Genomic DNA, 8,893 nt, shown 5'->3' on the forward strand with positions numbered 1-8,893 from the left:
TTACATGAGAATAAACGAGATAGCTCTGAACATATATTCTAAGCATATATAAATGAGCATGCAGCATAGTTACTGGCCATTATCTGAACTCCACTGTATAGTATTCATGGAGATATTTAGTATGCATCATCTACACTAGAATTATATGTTTTTAGGCTGGGATACATGTAGAAGCTAGATACATAGCACTGTAAAGTTACAATAGTACTTATAACAAAAGTACATACTGTAGAATACACATCTAGGATATATGGAATATAAATTTATAAATATAAATATATATTATATATATACATAAAATGTTTGTTGTTGTTCAGTCATTTCAGTTATGTCTGACTCTTTGTGACCCCATTTGGGATTTTCTTGGAAAAGATACTGGAATGGTTTGCCCTTTCCTTCTCAGGCTCATTTTACAGATGAAGAAACTGAGGCAAATAGAGAAAAGTGACTTGCCTAGGGTCACACAGCTAGTAAGTGTCTGAGATTGGATTTGAACTCAGGTCCTCCTGACTCCAAGTCCAGCACTCTATTATCTAGCAACCACATCTAGCAAAGAAGCATATTGTACCTCAAATACAAATCCTGTACGATGTATGGAGTACACATTACATGTACTGTAACAATGTGCTTTGTCTTGTATCTGAACTTAAAAAACAGAAAGAAGACTTTGGATACTGTTTTTGAACCTTGAAATCACAGTTTCTAGAAATAGACCAATACCTTGAGAAAAGATAAATTTTTTTCTAGTGTTCTGCCCTGGATTTAGAGAAAAAGGACTTAAGTCTTGGGCAAGTCTCTTCAAACTCTAGTCCTCATTTTCGTCATCTGTAAATTGAGAGGGGGATAGATAGGACTAGATGGTCTTGGAAGACTCTCCAGCTCTCACTCCAAGATGTTGTGATCTCATCGATCATAAACTCATAGAGTTGAAAGGCATTCCAATATAGCCCAAAGTATCAGTCTGGTCTGTGTCCTGTACTGAAGAGGGCTTTGCTTTGAACCCTCTAGATTTGACCAGTTAGGATTTGCGCCGTTAGAGAGCTGTGGATCTGCTCTGCTAGTTGCTAATGTGATCGTTTGTTTGACCGTGATATACGTGGTAAGGCTCTCATCATATCTTTTATGGATGTAATTAGGCAGTAAAGTGTCCTCAGCCCCCTCCTTTGGAGCTAGCTGGTTTATTCTTCATTCATTTTTCTTAATGAAACCTTTGGCCTCTTTTATCTTTCTTTGGCTACTGTTCTCAGTTATCATTCTTATTCTTGGTGCCCTTTGTCCTAAACCCTTTGCATGTCACCTTTTTTTCAAAATGAGTGATGTCTTTTCACTAACACTGGCTTTTATCCAGTTCTATATGAGATCTCCATCAGGCCTAATTCCTTAAAAACACTTCATACCCCTGAGTAATGAGGTAACAGTGACAATTTGGAATCAGAAGACCAGAGCTTTAATCCCATCCCTGATGCTTACTGTGTGACCATGAAGAAATTACTTAACCTCTCTGAGCTTCAACATAATGAGCTGTGAAATGAAAAACTAAATCACCTCTAAGGTGCCAAAGGACTCTAAACCTATCTCCCTATGATCAATAGGAAGGAGTCATAGTTATGTCTTTTTAAAGTGCTTTATGTAAAGAATCTGTGCCTACATTGTTAGAGACAGCATGGTGTGTTGGACAGCATACTAGAAACTGTGATTCAAATCCTGGCTCTACCTGGCTCTATGTCACCCCAGGTAAATTGTTCTCCAATTGAGCCTCAGTTTTCTCATCTGTGAAATGGAGATGATTATGCTCAGATTACTTCACAGGGTAGTTATGAAGAGTGTTTTGCATTCCTTAAACTTTGACTCTTCAATAGATCTGTGATCTCATCTAGGTGGATATACCTAGTAGGTTTAAGCCCATCTATACTTTTGCACCTCTGAAACTCATGCCTTTGTGCCTTTATCTTCCCAGAAATTTTCCACCTGATGTGCTGGGCACCTTGTTCTAGATTCTTTGACATGGGGTGGATAGCAGTGGGGGATTAGAACTCCCTTGTTTATTCTTTGCTCTTGTTATATGGTTGGCCCAAATCCATTCATCTCTCTTTATGATACTTTAAAAAATTAAGTAATATTTTGAATTTATTTTATTTATGGTAAGCATATGTATGATTAATAAATATATGTATATTAACTCCTCACCCTCCATCTCCCATATGCAGTCTGTTGTCTCTGGGACTTTAGTTCAAAATGACTAGTAGGTAGTTAGAGAATCAAGACTAGGGGTTAGGGCTAGATAAATAATCTGAGAATGATATACTCATATATACATATATATTTATTAAGCTCATATATTATATGTATGGAACTTTTCTTCCACAATTTTTTTGTTGCTAAAATGTTGCAGCTCATTTCTGCCCACAGCATGCCCCCGTGTTGGCCTTTGGGTGGACTGCAACTTTAATTCTCTGGAGAAACCAGGGCTTGGAGAAAGTAAATGGCTCACCTAATTTTTTTCATAACTGGTAAGTGGAGAAGGTAGGATTTGAATTTGGGTGTTCAGACTCTAGTGCTTCCAATTACACTGAGATATGCATAATGTTGGCCAGAGATGTCCCATGAGCTACAAGCTGGGTAGCTGGTCTGTTCTTTTCATGAAAAGTAGAGAGGCAGCATGGCACTGTGGAGAGAGGCCATGAAGAGTCCTGCCTCTGACACCTACAGGCTGGGCAATCCTGGGCACTAACTTCTTGGTGTTGTAGCTAACTCTCTAAAACTCAAAACTGTTGAGAAGGAGCTGTCTTATGATGGTAGAGGGACTTTCCTCCCCAGTTCACAGGTCCAGTCCCTATCCCTATCAATAATGATGGTATGTGCTAGGAAAAACAGTGATTTTGAAATTGTCTGTGTATATATAAGGGAAAAATATTGGTTGTGGGAGTGTCACACATACCACTCTCTTCACCACTAGATTGCCTGTGTCCAATAGGGGGGGAGGAGAATGAAATGGCAAAGGACTCACAAGACAATGAGGCTGGAGGATTGACTAGGAAGCTGCTGCCATCACTGACAAATGTGGGCGAATTGGGAAGGGGTGATTGAGTCAGAGGAAAATAATGAGCTCAAGTTTTGATCTGTTTAGTTTCTGTGTCAGAAGGATGGACCACTGGAGAAGTCCTGTCAACATGTTGGCAAAGCATGACACTGGCAGAAGGATGAGAAGATCAGGGTTGGAGATGATCAAATGGCTGTACAGAGGAAGAGTGAAGAGGAGGAGCAGATTGTTAAGACTCTATTCCTGGGTGGAAAATGCTTTCTGAAAAACAGGAAGAAAATGCTTGGTCCATTAGGCCAGTTGGTCTTGTCACTGGGATTTCAAATGATGGAAAGGAGAAGTTCTCACCAATAGTTTCAGCTACTGGAAAGTTGGTTTGACAAAAATTAGACTCAGCTGGTTAAGGTTTTATAATGCTATCCATTTGTATGAAAATATTGATGTTTAGTCATCTTTTTAGACCCAAATGTTTAGCATTGGATAGACAAAATATGTGGATATTTGACTGATAGATTTGTTTTTTTAATTCAGCTGTTTGGCATCATGTTGACCTCGCTTCGATGTCTTAAAAGTGACAATGAACTTTTCATATGACATTACAGTCATCAATGATATGATACTTATTTTTTTCTCTGTTTTAAACCGAAAAAAAACTCTTTTCTTTCTTTTCCTGTGCTAATTCTGAATAGGTGCCTTGGTAACAGGGGTTTGAATGAATCAGAAAGAGTGACCTCAATGAACTCTGTTAGTTTTATAAACCCCAACATGATAGTCACTGATCATTGTGACAGGATGTAGAGATGGAAGGGCCCTTCGAGATGGCCTTTGTCAAGCTCTTCATGGTGAATGAACAAGGCTCAGAGAATGCAAGATGACTTCTCCAAAGTCACGCAGGTAGAAGATGCTTGAGCTGACAGCCTCACTCGTCCTCGTACATGATTCTGCATCTCCTATCTCTGTGCCTTGGTATAAGCTGACTCTCATGCCTGTGATTTATTCCCTCTTCATTTCCATCTCTTAGATCTCCTAGTTTCCTTCAGTGCTCAGCTTGCACCTTTCTCTCAACTGTTAGTTCCTCATCTTCCTGAGTTCAAATTCAGCCTCAGACACTTACTAGCTGTGTGACCCTGGACAAGTCACTTAACCTGTTTTCTCAGTTTCATCATCTGTAGAATGAGCTGGAGAAGGAAATGGCAAACCATTCTGGCATCTTTGCCAAGAAAACCCTAAATGGGGTCACGAGGAGTTGGACTGAAATGACTGAACAAGAACAACATACACATTCTCTCCCCTGATAGAATGTAAGCTTCTTGAGGTCAAGGAATGTTTCACTTTTTCCCCTCTGTATCTGTCAGCCTAACACAGAGCCAGACACATAGTAGGTACTTAATAAATGCTGGTCAGTTGATTGATTTGAACCCAGATCTCCTGACACAAAACCCAGTGCTAGTTCTACCAAACCAGGGTTTTTTAACCTGCTGTCTATGGACCCTGTGAGAGTCCATGGACAGATTTCATGGGGGGTGTCTATGAACCTGGATGGGAAAAATTACATCTTTATTTTTATTAACTTCTAACAGAAGCATTTCTTTTGGTTTTGAATATAGCCAATAAAATATTATTCTGAGAAAGTGTACTGTTCATTAAAATTTTTTTAACTTCAAGCAGAACCAATTACTTAACAGCAGAAACAAAACAACAGAAATACTAGGGAAACAATTTTAACTGGGAACAAGCCAATATATTTTCTAAGACAATTGAACCAAAACAAAGCTGGAACATAAAAGCCTTCTGCAACCTACCCTGGAACTGATGTTTGATTTGGTTCTAGTCAGTGCTTAAAACAAAGATATGAACAATTCTTTTCAAATGTTAGCTCTTTGGAAATCACCCAAATTCTCAGAAACCCAGCCATTGAGGGCATAAGTCTGTTCCCCTGTCTTTACAGTCAGCCAATCAGTCTATAATACAGTACTCACTGTCCAGATATTATTTCATTTGATTCTCACAACAACCATTTTATACCTATTTTGCAGATGAGAAAGTTGAGACTGAGAGTGTTTAAATGACTTAGCCAGGATCATACAGCCAGTATTTGAAGCAGGATTTGAACTCAGGTCTTCTGACTCCAAGTATAGAACTCTATCCACTATACCGCCTATCTGCTAACTCAATTTTGTATCTTCCTTGCTATTCATTCACTGGAGATTTCAGACACAGAAGTCTTATTCAGAATAAGTTGAATTACGAGGAAGACTTTCAGGAGAACTGCCCCTCCTGAGGCATGGGCTGTCTTTGGGGATCCAGATATCATTAAGAGGATGTATTGTCAAGCGAAGTGGCTGCCCAGAGAAGCCTTCCTCTGAATGGGACCATTAGGAAAGGGCTTGAAGAGACAGACCTGAGGATGGACGGCTCCCAAAGCTCATCTGCTTCCGCTGTCCAGCCCTGGAGTGCTGAACCATTATTGCTGTGGTCAGAGTTGCCGACCGGCACACATAATGTGCCAAGCTGCTCACACTGGGCACAGCAGGATGTGAGGTTGTTTGGTATTTGCCAGTAGGACCAAGGTTTAGTTTTTTTTCTTCTCCAAAAAATCATTTTTCATGTCTTGGTTTTTTTTTTTTTTGCAGGGGGGAAGGCAGGGCAATTGGGGTTAAGTGACTTGCCCAAGGTCACACAGCTAGTAAATGTGTCAAGTGTCTGAGGCTGGATTTGAACTCAGGTCTTCCTGACTCCGTGGCCAGTGCTCTACTCACTGCGCCACCTAGCTGCCCCCCAAAATTATTTTTACTTATATTATGGAGAAAACCTATTTTTTATTCAAAGTAAAGTGTTCCCTTGCATTTTAAAGAATATAGAATAGAGAGGAGGGGCACTTAATAAATCATAAAAGTGTCACCTTTTGCAGGAAGTCTTGTCCCTGATCCCCTCAGTCCTAATGACTCCCCCTACCATGACCTTGTACCTATTTTGTATGTGCCTATATATGTATGTTTCTTTCTCCCAATAGAATATGAATACATCTAGGGCAGGGAAGGTTTGGCTTTTTTCTTTGTATTCCTAGCATCTAGCACATAGTAGGCACTCAATAAATCCTCACTGATTGATTGAACAAAGGAAACTGGTTTTATTAGGGCATTTCTAGGGTCCTAAAGGAAGTAACAATTATTCCTGAAACAAAATCTTTACCATTCGTAATATTTTTTTCACAGAATGGGAGAATTCCATTGGTCAGCTAGGTGGCACAATGGATAGAGTGCTGGGCATTCAAATCTGGCCTCATACTCTTACTAGCTGTGTGACCCTGGGCAAGTCACTTAACCCCTTTTGCCTCAGTTTCCTCATCTGTAAAATGAGCTGGAGAAGGAGATGGCAAACCACTTTGATATCTTTGCCAAGAAAACTCCAAATGGAGTCATGAACATGACTAAAAAATGACTGAACAGAAACAACAAAAGAATTCCATGGTCTTCTCGGTTTTTCCACACAGAGATCTTCACTTAACCTCCCTGGGCTTTAGTTTCTTCACCTGCATTCACACAATGCTTTAAGGTTTGCAAAGTATTTTACAACTATTATCTTACAAAGTTTATTATTCTTCCTGTTTTACAGATGAGGTAATTGAGGCTGAGAGTAGTTACGTGACTTACCCAGGGTCACACAGTTAATAAGTATCAGAGGTGAGATTTAAACTCGGGTCTTCCTCACCTGCAAGATAAAAGCATTTAACTAGATCATCTAAGAAATCTCTTTTATGATTCTATGTATATGTTTAAATATATATGTTTGTATATCTATCCATCAATCTATCTATTCATCCATCCACCATCCATCCATCCACTATTTATCTATCTATCTATCCATCTATCTACCTACCTACCTGTCTATCTACCTATCTATCATCTATCTATCCATATATCTATATATCTATCTGTCCATCCATCCACTATCTATCTATCTATCTATCTATCTATCCATCCACCCACTATCTATCTATCTATCTATCTATCTATCCATCCACCCACTATCTATCTATCTATCTGTCTATCTGTCTGTCTATCTATCTATCTATCTATCTATCTATCTATCTATCTATCCATCTTCACTTCCTTAGGACTCAGTTTCTTTATCTATAAAGTGAAGGGGTCAGACCGAATCATTTCTGAGGTGCTTTCCAGCTTTAGATCCGTGCCTCCATTTTTCATCAGTAAAATGAAGGGGTTGAACTAGATGACCTTGGAGGTTCTTTCCATCTCTAGACCTGAGGAGCTGTGATCCCATATTCTTTGCCTTGGCTGGCTAAATCTGAATATTTTTATGTAGCAATTGATTCATATAATAGGATTTCATGCTTTTAGATGAAGAAAAAAGCCCACTAAAACCCTGATCTTACAGAATACTTATGCTTAGGAATGTATTTCCCTAGCAACAATTAAAGAAAAAGCAACAGCCTCTTTGTGGGAATTGATAAACCATAAAGTAGTCACCAAAATGGAAACCAAGGAAACAAGGTGAAATGAAGAGCTGCCAGTTTAAACCAACCCAAGGCAAGTCTCATTTCCAGGCATTTCACCAAGGGACATAAGGAAGAAATATATAGCTGTTAGTCATAAGGTAATGTAACTAACAGCAGTGAGTTTCCCAATTACACTTCCATTTAAAAAGGGCCCATAGGGACTGGTCAAAGTAATCAGATAGGGGCAGTTAGGTGGTGCAGTGAGTAGAGCACCGGCCCTGGAGTCAGGAGGACCTGAGTTCAAATATGGCCTCAGACACCTGACACACTAGCTGTGTGACCTTGGGCAAGTCACTTAACCCCAATTGCCCTGCCTTTCCCCTGCAAAAACAACAAAAAAACCCCCAAAACCCCCAAAGTAACCAGATCAATTTCAGCTTGTGGGCTATAAGCATTTATTAAGCACTTACTGTCTGCAGCCACTGTGCTAAACCTGGGTTACAAATAGAGGTCAACAAGACAGTCCCTCCTTTCAAGGTGCTTAGATTCTAATAGGGGAAGATAACGCATAAAAAGGGAATTGAAAAGGGGTGGCCCAGACACTTGTGATATTCCGGGGTGAGAAGATGGCTTGGAGGCCTGGTTTTGGACAAGGAAAGGCAAAAGCTCCCCAATTAGAACTGGGGTACCCAATGGCTGAGTTCAAGTTTGTGGTATGGGGGCCATGAGGATGACAGTAGGAGTGTGGGCACTATGGTGATAAGATGTCTAGGAAATGGACTGGCTTCAGTAAATGTGACATTTACGGAGAGGTAATATTAGCTAATAATAATAGCTAACATTTATATAGTGTCTCCTACATGCCAAGGCACTGTGATAAATGTTTTACAAATATTATCTTATTTGGTCCTTACAGCAACCCTGGGAAATAGGTGCTATTATTATCCCCGTTTTACAGATGAAGAAACTGAGGTGGTTTCATTTTAAAGAAACTGAAGTGACTTACCCAGAGTCACATAGCTAGTAAGTATCTGAGGCCAGATTTGAACTCAGGTCTTTCTAGCTCCAGACCCGACACTCTATTCACTTTGCTGCTCTTTGGGACCTTGATTGTCTCTTGCTATCATTATTGTTATTAACAACAAATTGATTAACCTTTTACATGGATGGGTGAATGCCTACAAAATTGTGTGTTTGGGGGAAGTGGAGTTACTTGACATTTAGGGAAACTAATGTTTCTCCTGAGAGAATATAAATTCCTTGAACTATTTTATGTTTGTATCTTGGACTCCCAGCACAGTGCTTGGCACTTAGAAAGCATTTAATAGATATTTTTTGATTGATTAACCAATCAGAAGTCTAAGGAGCCTTAGGTGTAGTCATGGGCTGCCCCC

The sequence above is a fragment of the Trichosurus vulpecula genome, chromosome 5 (genome assembly GCF_011100635.1).
Source record: "Trichosurus vulpecula isolate mTriVul1 chromosome 5, mTriVul1.pri, whole genome shotgun sequence".
NCBI lineage: Eukaryota > Metazoa > Chordata > Mammalia > Diprotodontia > Phalangeridae > Trichosurus > Trichosurus vulpecula.